Genomic DNA, 16673 nt, shown 5'->3' on the forward strand with positions numbered 1-16673 from the left:
GTCCCTGTGTAGCCTGCCACTGTCACTTCCCCTCCCTCTTTCTTTTTTAAGGAATCTGCGTAAGGTTGACCTGTGAATATTTCTCTTTGTGGCCACTTTTCTTAGGGATTTTCCACCCTGGACTTCAGTTGCTGCTCTCTGCATCTCCTCAAGGGGTGTTGAGCCCCAGTTGGTCTCCCTATTTCCTCCGCATTCTGGCTTGTCTACAAAGTTACACATATTTAAAAAAACAAAACAAAAAACAAATCATTATGTATTAATACACTAAAACACGTTTTACCTCTGACACTTAAGTGCCTCATTGTGGGGTAAGTTAAACCACTGGTTCAATTTACCCCAAGCAGTTTGGCTCCTTTTACCCCACAGCCACCATTTTGTTAAAAACAACCTAGCCTAGCAATTCAGGCTAATACCTAGCTACAGAATCCACATGGTTTTATACACTGATAGTTCAGCAACACATTTGATGCATTTTTTTAAAATATAGTTAAAATAATTTTGAGTTTATAGTCATTATTCGTGATATGTTGAAAATTTACTTCGACTTGCAAAAAATGATTTTTGGAGAATAAAAGTTACTAAACACTTCAACTTGTGTTTCTGTTTACCATGGAGAGCTTGAAATGAAGCAAGCTAACTAAATCCAGAGTCATGTGACCACTGATTCGTACCGTTTCCGAGAGACAGGGGAAGGGTCAATTTACCCACAGGCTCAACTTACCCCGTTCTCCCCTATCACCTCTATTAATCAGGTTGAAATGCTGATTACATATACTTTTTAGCTCGCTACATATTCAACAACTTATCACAGATTTTCATTGTTCGTCTTGTTGAACGTTCAGTATGTAGAACTATGACTGTATCTTTCAGATTTCTAATCCATTTATTTGTACTTGTAAATATTCAGCATTTCCCCATTTTTTTGCCCTTTCTAATGAATGGAGATGATCCATTCAGCTGATGATGTCATAAGAGGGTCAGCTTAATGTTTCGAACAGAGACCATAAATAAGACGGTTCCAGAGTTTAGCTCTGCTACCTATCACTATAGAAACAGCACAGCTGATACACGGATCAATGAACTTTGCGAACAGAATTTAAAAAATCAGAAAAACTGCCAGGGTCAAAATCATTAGCCCTGTCAAGAACTGACTTCTAATCAAAAATGTTTAATCATAAAATATTTGCTCTCTCTGCTTTGCTTACAATGTGAATTCACATCAGTAATCCACTGGTTTTGTCTGTTGTGTTGTTGTTTCACACTGCTAGATTTAACCAGTGGGGGGAGCGTGTTGCTTACAGCTGCTTGTTTCATTTAAGAATGAAAGTCCAAAACAATGTGTGTTTTTACTTTTGTTTTTATTTCTACCCTTACAAATAAAAATAGGGTGTTGATCCGAGGTTGTGTATACTAACAAGTGACCAAAGTGTCTGTAGACCCTACCTTTAATGTTAGATACTAAAACACACACAAAAGCATCCACAAAGCTGATCACTGTTTATGACAGTGTGAACTGAAGAAATCTCAGTGTGTAAGCAGAAAGATGTCCAGATATATGTTTGAAAACAACAAATTCTAATCTGAAAGCGAAGCTAAAAGTTGAAAGGATAACCCAGGATTCAGTGTGCGTTCTCTGGTAAACGTGGTTTATTTTAATATGGCTGCATTCTGTGTCTCTTTCAGAATCAAAGCACATGTCAGATGTAGATCGACTCCAGCCAGAAGCGATTCACTGTATGTCCATGTGAAAGCAGCAAAGCTCTCAAGCGCTCATCCAGGAGGACTTAGATGTCAAATCAGCATCCACCAAGAGTAAGTACATCCGTTAAACACCGACACAGCTCCTCCTTTTAAGATAGAGCCACGTTCAGTTGTCTGCAGTAGTGGGATATAAATTTTGTAAACCGTGACAGGTATACAGAGTCCAGTGTGGAACAGTTAGTGTGCTGAAGGAGAGCTCAGAGACACCGTGGGGGTGTTAGAGCTGGATTCAAAGAAGAAACATCAGCAGTCAGTGTTATGAGCCACCATCTGTCCCCGAGCTGGAAACTCCCACAGGATACAAAAACAGATGCATGCAGGAACACACACACGGGCAAACATACACTGACATGTCCCCCCTCTCACACAGACTTCCTAATTATCCCCCTGCAGCGAATGTTTGATTCTCCATCGCTCCTTCTGTCTTTTTCCCCTCTGTCTCCTCTCGGTCTCCCACTGCCTCTGACAGTATCTATTTAAGGGGACTGCCCTGCACTCACACACACTCATGCACACACTCATGCACACACACACACACACACACACACACACACACACACACACACACACACACACACACACACACACACACACACAGTTTCTCTCTCTTTACTGTGCCTCCCTCCCACAATACTTCAATCCAGCCCTGAAAACTGAACATGAAGTGGTCTGTATCAACTCTCCTTGTTGGCAAAGCTGTTTTTTTTGCCCCAAATTTTCCTGAACATCCTTCTAAATCCCTAATAAACAGTTCCTAGCTTGTACGGACCTTTATTTATCTTTTGCATCCCATAGTTAAGCTCTTTGCTACACTGGCTCGCTGCAGAGTTATCTTGCTAACTGCCAATAAGCATAATTAGCTAAGTTTGTAGCCCAACAATACATTAAAATTGATTTTTGGCCACTCAGTCAAAGCTGTGACCCTAATACTGAAAAATTATTACATTTAAAGTTGATAATGCTAACTTATTAGGTAGCATTTTCTTTTGCAACATTGAATAAGCAAAATTAGCTTCAATGCTAACTCTGTAATCATCCTAGTGAATATGTATGACGCTCATAACTATACACATCTGTAGGGAAACATTTGAGCCAGCTCCTTTTGCCATTTTGTTTGCTCATACTTAGCTTCAGGTTGCTAACTGTCACTTGCTAGATGAGAGGCTTGTAATAAAGCTACCAATAAGCATCCTTGTCTTGTTTTGTAGCCCAACCAAAGATCAGCCACACTTTAGACCTCCAACATTTTTATTATTTTTATCATCTTTGCACAATCATGTTTTAACTTGATAGAACTCCCCAGCATTTATGTAGCAAATTTAGCTTAAGGCTAATGTTCTGACATGTAAGTAAAAAGGCCTGACATGGGTGCCCTGGCACCCACTAATGCACACATTGACAAGAAATTAAGTGTCACCCTTATTGAGCTTTGGTGTTAGCATACATGTAGCTCTTTAGCGCCCACACAAAATGGTACAAAAACAAGAACACGCACACACTGATATTTAAAAGCTGGTTTCAATAAATAAGTTTTGACCAGAAATGTGTTTAAACAGAAAAATCAGTCTGGCTAATGCCAATGATAGCTTTTTACCTCCCATATGGTGGTGAAACATGATGTTTCATGTCCATCCAACTGTGAGGACGCTGCCCTAGAACTGAATCAACATATACACCATCACACGTGCCTGTTCTCCCTCAGCAAAGCAGAGAAGAAAGGTCATGTCTTTGGAGTTAATTAGTCTAGCCCTCAGGTCTGGAGAAGCTTCCTTATCTTGCTCTTTCACTTTTCTTCTCCGTTTCCACAGTCTGCTCCTGGAGCGTGAAGGTCGGTCAAATAACCTCTCTGAACATTTCTTTGCGTGTGTTTACATCTGACCTGCCACATTTCCCTGCTTGCTTTTCTTAACACACATAATCTTTGGATGCACTGAGAGCATCTTTGATCCTGAAGGCTGAATCAAGTGGTCTCATCTGTGCAGTGGAGCTACTGACTTTAATTAATCCTTCCTTGCTGTATCTAAAGAGGAGATAAAGTGTGTGCGTTTGGCTGGAGGACTCTGGCATAATGGAGTATGTATGAATATGAGAGAAGAAATTCTGTTTCAGTATTTCTTTTAGTTTGTCTCTTCCCTGATTTGGTAATTAAAATGTTAAGTTTTGATGTTTTTGAGTTCAGATCATGTTAACTGTACATTTAGCTCATATTCATATTTTTTTGTTCCCAAAGAGGGTCAGAGCTCAGCTTTTAGGTGTGCCAATCGAGCTTCTGCCCTAAGAATCCTCACTTTTAGAGACGAGAGTCCTTATGTCGTAGTTAGGAGTTGACTGGTGACCACTGTGGCCTCTGTATAAGGGGCACTATGCTGCTAGGCTAACTAGCTCCCCTTGTTATAACACCCTTTGAATAATAGATTTCCTAAACGCCACTAAATACGGCACACTTTCCCTCCAAGGACAGCCGTCAGAGCCCTCAGTGCTTGTTATGCTACTTGTTTAGCTTCATGAACATGAGCGCCACTCAAGGTCCATTCAAGGGCAGTTATTAATATTAATGTAATGAATTGATTTGCAGCTAGGGCCTGAGGGCAGTTAGGCCTCTGCAGGGACAGCCTTGAGGTAAATGCACTGAGAATGACTGTATAATGATGGAAAAATGGCTTTTTGAAAGTAGAATGTGTTTTAAACTGTAAATCACGCTCATATTTGGTCATTTTTATCATCTTTTTGCAGAGCCGTCCCCTCCTTTCATAGCTTTTATTATTCGTACAGTGTCAGAAAAGCATCATTGAGGTCATCAGGATGCCAATTCAAACAGTTAGCACTGAGACTCTTCACTGCTCTCCACATAAATGGCTCAATTGTGCTTTAAATGGCTTGGACAGGAAGTGATTCCTGGCACCTTCAACTGTCCATCCAAACATAACCCTTTGCTTAAACACTAGAACAAGCTATAAGCAGCATCTTATATAAAGTCATCTAGGTTTGTGGTTGGAGTATGTTATGTGAGGGCCACAGCCTGTGATGTAATAGCACTTCAGTGTCTTTTCACCATAAATAAATTCATGGGAAAGCAAGGCGGCCTGTTGGGGCTTCTATTTAGGAAGTTTTTCTTTGATGTTATTCAGTCTACTAATAGTTTTTCTATATTCTGAGATTTCTTTTTTAAATTGACACACTGCTGCTTTTTATGTAATATTTCATGCTCTGTCTTCTTAATAATAGAAGCTCAATTTATACATAACCAGGGAAATGAGTCTAGTGGCTATAGAGTCCTGAATGTAACCCTCCATGGCTTCAATCTCTGGGTGAGACAGATTGTTCAGGCTGCTGGGTGGTAAGGGGGCAACAGGGAGAAGATCAATGGCACAGTCACATGGAAGGTGAGGGGGTAGGGAGAGTGCCAAGTCTTTACTGACAACCAGGGCGAGGTCAAGATACTCTGGAAGGACTCTAGTGACGTCAGGAGGTGGCGGAGAAGGTTGGTGACTTCTGGAGGCCAGATTGGCAGACAGAAGAGAGTGAGAGTGGCCATGAGGGTTCCAACTAGTGGAGAGACAGGTGACAGGGTGACAAATAGCTGAATAGTCCCTCTGTCACCCTCACCCTCATCATCTCTGGTCACCAGAGATGATGAGGGTGAAGGGAGCCGTTTGGTGGGTGGATAAGGAGATAAGGCGACCATCCAGGGCATTGACATTCTTGGGGGAGGCTAGAGGCTCGAGAGGTAACTGTAGCTGTTTCGCCAATTTGAGACTTTATGGGGGGGGGGGGGGGGGGGGGGGGGGGGTGTAAGGGAGGGAGGTAGGAAGAGAGGAAGAGATCCATGGAGAGGTGCTGGTGTAAGACTTGGAGTAGAGGCTGCAGAGTACTAAGAGTATGGCAGAGAGTGAGCAGTTGCATAGGGGCTCATGGAGGCACTGGGGAAAAAGGAAGACAGTGAGGGGCAGGGGCAGGCCAAAAAACCTCCAAAAGCTAGTAAATTCAACATCACAGAAGCACCAGAACTCTAAATAGAGAGTTGGCCATACCGCTGGGGAAGCTGGAATACTCAGGCACTGAAACAGTCTCATGTCTGAAACAGAGTTCATGTGGTTTTTGATAGCCAATCCTATTCAAAACTGGACAGTAATATTATAACATTTTGTGATTCTTCAGAAACACCCTTCAACAACTCAAAGTTGCCGTTCTGCATCAATAGATATGGATCAAGCTTCAAAAAACAGTACTACCAATTTCTATACCTAGAGGAGGAAGCATGATGGTTTGGGGCTTGTACAAAGTGAGAGGCACCCTGAAACAAAAAACAGCTCCCACAGTACTCTGCAGCACCCCCCATGCTGTACCCCGTAGAATGAGCCTGGTTGGTCAGGGAGTCCATCCTACAGTAAGATAATGAGTCTAAACACCAGTCCAGGCGCTGCCAGAACTGAAACTATCTGTCTTTACCCCAGATGAGCTGCCTGCACTCATTCCATTAACTCCTCCGACACAAACATGACATTAGCTCGTTCTGTTTGACGGAGCTGCTAATCAGGAACGCAAACACGTTGTCTCCTAATGAGGCATTGTGCTTAACATACGCTGTCAGGTAGTAATTAGCCGCCACAACACTTGCCTCAGATTTCCAAATATAAAGCTAATTAATTAGCATATGTGTGCTTTCTGACATTGGGACACAAAGCTGACAGTCTGTCACCACGCCCCTGCTGTCTGCTTCCACCCAAATTAGCTCTCCAGACGGCCTCTGTGAATTTACGCACAGGGAAGACAACATGTGGCACCAAATTGTTGAAGCTAGTGTGGTTAACCTTTCTGGGAATGGTCTATCCTGATCCCCCCTGCAGAGATGTCTGCAGCAGAGCAGCAGAGGTTATGGATCTCTGACTGGAGGAGAAATTCTCTGAAGAGCATCAAAACGGGCAAATGATTGGGTGAAGGATCGACAGTGAAAACCTGTTTCAGATCTTAGTCTCAACATGTACCAAACAGGAATAATGACATGAAATAAAGTGACTGCTCTGCTCCGGCTGTCTGTCAATCATAATATGCTTTATAATGACATGCTAATGTGGTGCTAACAGCAGAAAAAAGGCTAACAAGCTTTGCAATTAAAATACCCCAACACCTCCTCACCAACTTTCCACTTCACTCCTGCCTTTCTGCTGCTCCTCCCCAGGGGATCCCTACTGTTTTGTCAGCCTTACTTCAGTGAAGTAGTTTTTAAAAAGTCAGGCAGGCACATCAAGGAAGTGTCAGAGAATGTTGAGTGTGCTCTTTTTTTTTTTAAATCTTCAATAATGTCGCTGTTTAAGAGCAGGACAGGTTTTGTTTGAGGGAAACTCCCCAGAGGGCTTCCACACACAATCAGTCCTGTGACTCTTTCTTCTGCTTTTTGTAATCATTTAAAAAGACATGGTCTGGGAAATTCAAATCAAGCAGAGGCGGAGCGACAGAGGACGAGAGGGGAGGGAGGCAGACGCCGCTCAGATGGGATGAAGAGGTTTAGAGGCACCTCTGTGGTTTGCATAAATGATTCAACGCCTCTCCCACACCGTCAGAATCAATGGAAACAGAGTTACAGACTCATTATTGATGAACACGAGGCCCTCTTGGTACAAGTGTTTGTAAGAGAAGGAGGAAGAGAGGAGAGCGTCTAGGGAGGAGCGTTCAGCATAAATCATACAGTCTGTGACTCCTTTTTTATTTTGATCAAACAACAGCCTGTAGAGAGGAGAGGCAACATGAGCGGGAAATGTTCGCTCCAGGAAGCTCAAAGCTGGTTTCAAAAGAGATGTTGGACCGCAGTGTATGATCGCATCCATCGGCCAGCTCCCAGTGTGCTGGTTCTACAGATATCTGTAAAGTTCCACCAATACCATGTTCAGTCCATCTCCGCTAAAGCTAATGGTTTCAGTTTTACAGTTCAACTACATAACTCTACAACTCAAGCCAGACATTGCAGTTCCAGTCCAATGTGTTAGATCAACTGGATCCACTCTGTTGTCTTCCTGCTCCGTCTCAGCTCCAGCAACCCTGAACCCTCTACAGCAGATACACAAGGCTTCTATTGTCCTTACCTCCAAAGCACGACGCATTAATACGCTCAGAGCAAATCAAAGATAGTTAACAGGAAGTCAGGCACAGAACCAGAATTAACAAATTAAAAACTACATCAACAAACTTGTAACAATTTGAATTCACCAAAATTAAAAGATAAATTGGTACAAGACGAGGGCAGGCGTATAGGCTCCACCAACAATCTAAGGAGGAATATGACTCCCAGGATTCAATAAACCTGCTTTAACCAAGCTGGTTAGGGAGAAACAATTTCTAATAAACTAAAAACTTTTCAGACTGCAAGATAACTGAAGTATATTTCTCAAAAAACCCAAACACAAATCATGTCGATCCTGAATGTCAGTTTTCAGTGATGGTACCAACACATAGTTAAACAGAAAGTACAAAAAAAAGTGACCATGAAGCCTGGTAATCCACAGAAAAATGAATCCACGGTGATTCCCATTTTGAAGTGAGTCCTATCCAGTGGCCTTTCTCTGTGTATAAAATTGGTGGGGCACCCAGCATATGTAATGCTAAATAACAGTACATCCCAGCGCTAACTCCTGCTTTCTCCCTTTTTTAGACATCAAGGGGTCATTTATGGCATTTCAAAGAACTCAGGGGTTTTTCTGTTACATATCTTACAGGCATATCCATGGAGAGAGAGGGACACCAGTGAGAATTGAAAGAGAGGAGTCACAGTACTTACTGTCACAAGTCTGAGTCACAAGAAAAAAGAAATGTTCAACTCTCTTCAACCATCACAATGAGTCGAGAACAAACAAACCCACTGATTTTAAGTAAGCCTGGCTCATGGTGCACAGCCAAGAATATCCAGACCTTATCTAGCCCAGCTGTTCACATACAACAACACTCACAGCACAATACTTCTGTTGTCCCTTTCAAAATAAAAGTCCCCCAATAACTGCTTATGCTGTCTGGAGCCACTTAGCTTACACCACTTTAGGCTACAGGGAAGCAAACAACCTCATATGAATTTTTTCCATAACAACAATCTTTCAGAGTTCACACAATCCCACTGATTATCAAAAATCAGCCGTTAGCCACTTTATTTTGAGAACCACTCCATGTTAAGACTGTGGTGTGTCCTACCGGCAGTTTACGTGATGATAATATCCTGTGGCTGGTCGGGTGGATCTGTTTCCTGTTTTTTGTTTGTTTTTTTTGTAGTGTCAAGGTTTCCAACTTAATGCTCCAATAAAAAAAGAAAATCCACCTCACTCATCTCTTAAGTTAGCCAGCGGATCTGTATCTCTTTAAGAAATGCTTTGCTAACTTATAGCAGCTTGAATGGCAGCAGCCAGTCACCAAAACCACTTTGATTATCAGCCAATCAAGTCTAAAAAAATCACATGATTTTTTTTTTTTTTTTTTTTTTTTTTTTTATCGGGGCTTCAGGCTGTGAGCCCAGCTTATCATTGTTTTCATGGATTTACATTAAATAGACACTCTGAGCATGTGCAGTACATTTTCCTCACATACAGTACACACAAAGCTGTGAGTCAACAGGTCAGAGGAGTTCAGAGGCCCATTAAGACAACATGGATGAGGGGAGGCTCATCATGAAGGGAAAAAAAACAAAACAAAACTGAAAATCCAGCTGTCAAGCTCCATACCAGGTTCTGAAAATGCAACTTATATGTAAACATGGATGAGGGAGGGAGACAGACCAGACACAGATCTAGAAAGTCAGACAACTGTCTTTCGTGACTAACCAGGATACCTTTAGATACATGAATGTTTGTTAGGTTATAAACTAGCTGGATGAAAACATGCAACACACAAGTGTAATCTCCAAGCTAACTCCACTCCTGCTGTTCTACACTACGTCACATCCCAATTTGCTCTGATTGGTTGGAGGTCTGTCCAGTCCTTTCGCACCCATTGCTACTAGATCCTCACCCATTCAAGGTGGATTCAGACTGATGCCGTCTCTCTGATCAAACAGGAGCAGGAGGCCAAGGGAATTGATTGCTGATCCAGATCTGGAGTTGGACAGGCTGACATGCTGCTAGTCTTTCTAGTAAAGCAGACACCCTTCCTCTGAAGTGCCCCTGCCTGTCACCTGGAGCTTTGCACTTGCATCAGCGCACATCCAGAGTCAGATAATGAAAACAGGAACCATCATAAATGTATTGGTATGGTTAAACCCCCATCTATTGGTTGAGTTGTTGTCTTGTGGAAGCTTTGGATGTCTTTGGACACGGTCTCAGTTTGTCAGATTTATAAAGTTTGTGACACAGGACTCCAGCAGTTTAATCTTATAACATCATTTGAGTGGTTTCCAAACCTTTTGCCAGAGAAAAATGACCATCATGTGATTATGGTTTATGTCTGTATAAGGCAACATCTCTTTCCACGTCTGTCTCTGTGAGGATGAGTGTCTTTGAAAAGAATCTCCTGGAAAGCAAACAAAAAGGAGACACAATGCCTTGTAGAGTCATTGCAGCTCTCCTCCAGCTCTGACAGCTGTGTTAGCTTCATTGTCTTCTTCAAAAGCCAGAAACTTAAGTCCTACAGGTCTCTTTGTTTGTCGGGCTTTTTGGCTTGGGCTCGCTCAGCTGAGGAGAACAGGCAAAGCTGTCAGAGGAAGATTTATAACCAGGCGAAACTCTCAGCTCTTAATCTGCCTCGCAGACGGAGATGTCAGCGCAGCAGCAGCATTTAAGAATAACATTTATGAGCGCTGTGCTCTCTGAATGTTTCCAAAACCAAGTTCTGAAAAATTGTTTTCGAAAAAAGTCTCTGAATCCAATCCAGGGTGGAGGAAAAGGAACAGAGGGAAATATTTTCCAGGACAGTATCTTCACAGCAGGTTATAAATGTTGTCTGGAAGTCACTCCTCATCACCTCCACTCATTCCTTTCTTATTTTATCACTAGAATTTATATTCAGCTCTGCCTTTAGGAATATAAATACTTTATCATGTGCTGATATATTTAGGGGGGATTTTTCTTTGTCATCAGATGTGAAACTACACAGAGAATAAAGCTCATACAGAGGCCCACTCTTTGGTATGAGGAGGACAAACAGGAAAATGTGATTTCAGGTCAGAGATGATGGCACTTAAAATATGTAAAAGCAAACACTTCATATTCTTAGTATCCTCTGGTAGACTTGCCTGTTAATTATTTTTCAGCTCTTCTCTGTTTTAAGGACTATTATTAGACAACAAGGTCAGGAAGTTTTTTGTTTCTGTCAGCAGCCTCTCCTTCCCATGCGATGACACCCAACACAATAAAACTTCACACGTCGCTATCAAGTGTCACCAGCGCCACATGCATTGTTTGTGATGTGTGTGTGTGTGTGTGTGTGTGTGTGTGTGTGTGGTGTGTGTGTGTGTGTGTGTGTGTGTCTCGCACTATAGAGGAGGTAGAGTGAAGGTGAAGGCTGCAGTGTTGTCACACTCGTAAGTAGGTTTCTCTTTCTGTCGTCTGCTGCTTCAAAGATAAAAGAAAAGACTTTTTCTAGCATGTTGTGTAAACAAAAATGAGGCTTGCCAGAGAACGCTTCAACTTGTGAGCAGTGGGACCTTTGACCAAACCCCCCAACCATCCACCACATTGATCCATCTGTCTTTAGATCATCTATTAAATCTATTGATCAATAAATCTATCAACCCACCGTTCAAACATCAATCAAACACCAAAGACCCAAATGATCAATCAATCAGTTAAAGATAAAGATAAAGCAAACCAACCAATTCAACAATCAACCAATGGATGAACAACTTATTTGACCAGCCCACCAACACCTTCTCTAACTCACTCGCCACTAAACCTACTCACAGACTTGTGGATTTCAAACCAATGAAACCGAAACAACCCACAAAAAAACAAAACATCAAACCAATAGACAAATCAACCAACCAATGAGCTAATACACCAACCAACCAACAAACCAATTAAACAAAGAAAAGAACCAACAACCAACCAACATAAAACAAATAGACCAACCAACAACAACAATAAATAGACTAATTTAAAGACTAACCAACCATAAACAAACACACAATTTGAACTTCCAACCAACCAAGCAACCAACCAAGCAACAAACCAATTAACCAATCATCCGTGAACACACCAATTGATCTACCAACCAACCAACCAACCAATAAACCAATAGACCCAGCAATTAACCTACAATCCAACCAAAAAATCACTTGTCTGACCCATCAATGCTTTTTCTAACTCATGGCCCAATAAACCTAGCAGCTTACTTGCCAATCAACAACCAACAAATCAAAAGACCGACCAACCAACAAATGAATAGACCTATGACCTAATTAACCAACCAGCATACCAACAGACGAACCAATTAAACATCTGACAAACCAGATCAACCAACCAACCAACCAACAAGTCAGCTGACAAACCCACTGAAGCGTGTAACCCATGGACCTATTAATCAACCAATCAACCATTCAACCAGCTGTTTACTCTCTATCTGTTGATTCATCCACCCCCTTGCTCCTCACACTACTGTTAAAAGAACATCCAGACTCTATAAATCTTTAAAATATGACTACTTGGCCTTCTTTTGGTCAATTTTCCGAGCCAGTGCTTTTTGCTTTGAGGTCACCTTGACTACAATTCACATGAATCCATGAAATATGAGTTCAGGAAAGGAGGCTCTGACACTGAGTTCATTACATGCTTTGTATTCACTTTAATTTGATCCAACAATTTTCCATCCATTGCCCATTAGGACTTAAACCATTTATGTGTCCTCTGAGTCCATACAGTGAGGTATATGTTCCTGGACTTCAGCCAGATATGAGAAATCCACCTGCTGATGGATGGGTTTGGATAAGAAGCCTGCAGTGCAGCAGCTGTAGGAGTGAGGACGGCCGCTTTGTGCTGATTGATGTCTTAAAGACAGCTCCTCCGGGAACTCTTTATTACTTATCCTCCCTTTGTGATAGGAACGTGTGATATGGACCTTAAAGTCTCTCTGTGTGCTGGAACAGGTCACCTCCAGCTGTCTGTGGGTGTGGCAGCGTGGGTATATGCTGCTGCAGCAAACATTTGTGGATACAGAGGTTGATGGTCATGTAGTTGACTGGATACTGTGTGTGTGATACACAGACAGCAATTTGTGTTCCCCCTGTTTGCCCACCGTAAATGGTTTGCATTCTATAATGGTGTTTGAAAGAATTTATCTTGCACAAAGTCTCCGTGTGTTTGCTCGGTGCATGTGGGAGTAGCTGTGTGTGAATCACTGATGCGTATTTTCTGTTTGATGTGCTCAGCTTGCTCGCGGTTTCACAGATTATGTTTTTTTGTTTGTTTTTTTTCACAGTTTTCCCTTGGAAGTTTATTCAGTTATGAACAATGATTAGCACAAAACAAGTCCTCTGGTCAAATCCCTTTGTTTCCAGCCTTTGAAAGTATCACAAGTGATTTTTCAGGGTTTAGAAAAAATGAGCGGAAAGCCACACAGCAGTTCTTCCCCTTAGGGTGGAAAAGAGAGGACTTTGAGTTTTGTATTTATTGTATTTCTTTTTTATTGCTGTACTAGGGGGTTATTTTTCTCCAATGACCAGAATAATGAATGAAACTGCAGCGGGGAGCTAATTGGGATTAAAAGTTATACAATTAATCATATCAAATGTACAGTTTATTCAAATTAGTTTTCCAATAATTGCAGCAGAAAATAAATTAGAGGGCCCAGACAGAAAGTTTAAAGCTGTTTCCTGCTTGGTCTGCTCATTGCAGTGAAAATGCTGACAGGGTGAGTTTAAAAATAGAAGCCTTTAGAGAAATAACTTCAACTAATTGGGTTCAAAACGCAGACAAAATTACACCAATTTTATCATTTCCAAATCACTTACTCTGAGCTACTTTCAATTCTACTTTATTAAGAACGTTATGAACACGACTTGACGTCTTAAGAAGTAAACAGACCTGATAATGGACACACTGTTAGAGCCTTTAGCACAACAATATGACAGAAATGCCAACCCTCGGATAGTTATACTAAAAGGTCACAAAGGGTTAGTTTTGATAAGACATGTAATCCAAAGCTAAGAACAATATTAATTAATTAATTAATTTAGTTAGTTAGTCAGTTAGTTAGTTATGCTGCTGTTACAGTACATCTGTGACCAGTTTCTCTTCTCTACGTGCGCTCCTCTCCTCCTCTCCCCTCCTGCTCTAGGTGAGGCGATTGAACTTTAAAATCACGTCAGTTGCGCTGGACATTGGGAGCTGTTGCCGTGTGCGAGCTGGAGGCTGTAGATGAAAGTCAGAGCTCCTCTCAGCAGTTAGGTCAGCAAAAGACTTTGCTGATGAACCAATGAGCGAACACTGCGTGCAGGCAGTGCTCATGGGAGTTGTAGTGGCGTGGTCTCGTATTGCAATGGGTTTAGTATTTGAGATGCCATTTTAGAAAACTAAACTAAAATAATTCAACCCGCCAAAGTGGCTAGTAGGAATGGCAGTGTTACCCGCCACAGCCGCAATCCACCTTCATTTGGCGGGTTGGCGGGTGTTATTGTCAAGCCCTGCTTGCTAGTATTCTATGTAATTCATCATGGTATTTTTTTCCAATAACTGTGAGAAACTTTGATCTATATTTTATTTGTATGGCTGGTGCCGTAAATTAAACCTGATTGATTGACTGATATTTTTCTTACATCTGATGCACATGAAAAATGACAAAACAAATATTGTCAGTTTTGTCAAATGGCTTCTTTTTTTTTTTCATTTTTTGTTTTGGTTTCAGTTTTTTCAATGGTCCCCAAAAACTATTCACTGGAGCTTTAAGTTGTACATCTGCGAAAACTGGGGGTTGAGATAAGATACTACAAATAATTTTTAAAAAACTTAAAAAAAAAAAAAAAAATCATGTCATTAGCTTTGAATTATGTTCTTTAGCCAAGCTCATCTTTTGAATGTTTTGCAAACCTCATACAGCTAAGTTTTTATCAACTGGGTGTTTATTATTAGCTAACATGGTACCATTTCCTTAACAGCTGTTAGGAGCCCAACAGTCAAACCTGTGAGCCCTCAGTAGTTCAATCCAGAGATCACAAAACAGAGATTTTTATGTCCTGGAAAAAGTGTTTTCATTTTAATGAAATAATCATTTTGATTCCAGGACCCATCAAGGCTAATTAAAGCCATTATTTTAACATAGGGTGAAGCTTTTTGATGTGTGTGTGTGTGTGTGTGTGTGTGTGTGTGTGTGTGTGTGTGTGTGTGTGTGTGTGTGTGTGTGTGTGTGTGTGTGTGTGTGTGTGTGTGTGTGTGTGTCACTAGGGTCACTTCACAAAGAGAATAAAGTGACAGTGATGGATCACAGCCGGCTACCTGTTTACTTACCTCAGGGGTACAAACACACAACACGCCATAATTGATTGATTCACTTCTCTAATCACCGCTGCTCTCTGCACCTTGTGTGGCTTTTCTGATCCCTTCTCTCCTCCTCGTCTGTGATATGTGTGACAGAGTTAATAAATGTAACGAAGGAGGTGATTTTCTCTCCAACTCTTTCTTTTATTTCTAATCTAACCTTTATTTTTAGCATTTAACCAGGCAGGTCGTCTCTCAAATACCACAGTCGTGACCGACTCCTTTCACGCTTGTGGCAGGAATGATAATGTTCAGGACAAGAGATGTGCTCTCCCTGCTGCTCCCACTTTTCTGAGTTTGAGCAATAAATAGTTGAATTTCCAGGTGTTTTTGGGACTTGGTTGACCTTTTTCCTGCGCTCCTTATCCCATCTAATCTCCTGCACAGCCCTGCAGCCAACAGAATGAGAGCTGAAACAAGAGGAGGAAGAGGAAATTCTTGAAATATTGATGCTGACTTTCTCAGACTTTATTAACAGAGTGTGAACTGTGCACCTTGGACGACTTAAACGTCCTAAAAATTGGATTCTGGAGTCTGCAATAACACATACAGTCTGAGAGATATAGACTTCGTCAGAGAAATAAATAAGCCCGCGGAGTTCAGAAAAGAAACTTTGAACAGTGGCGTGCACAGAGGGCAGGGGCAAAAAGGGCATTTTGGCGTCAAAGGGGGCACTTGGGGCAGCTGTGGCCCAGTGGGATAGTGGTTGCTTCTCAATCTGAAGGTCAAGGGTTCGCTTCTAGATCCTCAGTCACATGCTGAAGTGTCCTTGAGCAAGACACTGAACCCCAAATTGCTCCCACTGTTGGTCAGTGGTGCATGAATGGGTGTGCCTGTGTTAACTTAACTCAGTGTTTCTCAATTCCGGTCCTGGGGACCCCCTGCCCTGCATGTTTTAGATGTTATCCGAATCCAACACACCTGATTCAAATGATCATCTCATCATCAAGCTCTGCTCGAGCCTGGTAACGAGCCATTCATTTCAATTAGGTGTGCTGGAGTGGGGTAACATCTAAAACATGCAGGGCAGGGGGGCCCCAGGACCGGAATTGAGAAACACTGGCTTAACTAATGGTTCCTCGCACAGCAGTTACTACCATCAGTGTGTGAATGTGGTGTGGATGGGTGATTGAGACCAGCAGTGTAAAGCACTTTTTATAAGTTTATAGGTTTTATAAGTACTGCTCCATTCACCATTGACCATTTGGTCCACTTCAGCATGCGTTTTTCTGGCCAAGAAAGGGCCACTCCTTGTTCACACCAGTGCTTTTGAAAACAAACACGGACTTCTTTAAGGATTGAGAATGATTGAGACGCCTGGGCTCAAACCCTGCTGTGCATTTCATTTCATACTGCATTACCCCCTGTGTCCCCGTGCCTTTCAGCCGTCTTTGGTCTTTGTTTACACCACACAAAACCTTTCTTCTGTTGCTCTGTTGCTGTTTACAGCGTGTATTTCTAACAATGGAAGTG

The 16673-nt window shown here is 41.8% G+C and overlaps 1 protein-coding gene across 3 annotated transcripts in view; it reads left to right on the plus strand.

The window, feature by feature from the left end:
- The window catches only part of htr2cl1 (5-hydroxytryptamine (serotonin) receptor 2C, G protein-coupled-like 1), a 200255-nt gene that overhangs the window by 98085 nt on the left and 85497 nt on the right, over positions 1-16673 (plus strand). For 2 of the 3 annotated variants that reach the window (XM_074662247.1, XM_074662249.1), the window contains exon 2: positions 1684-1812. The gene's annotated coding sequence lies outside the window, so the exon portion shown is untranslated. Of the gene's footprint in view, positions 1-1683; positions 1813-3569; positions 3590-16673 lie in introns of all 3 variants that reach the window. The other variant, XM_074662248.1, reaches the window with a different exon arrangement.

The sequence above is a fragment of the Halichoeres trimaculatus genome, unplaced genomic scaffold (assembly GCF_033239565.1).
Source record: "Halichoeres trimaculatus isolate MK-OKI-2021-1 unplaced genomic scaffold, fHalTri1.1 fHalTri1_scaffold_22, whole genome shotgun sequence".
NCBI classification, from domain to species: Eukaryota; Metazoa; Chordata; class Actinopteri; order Labriformes; family Labridae; genus Halichoeres; species Halichoeres trimaculatus.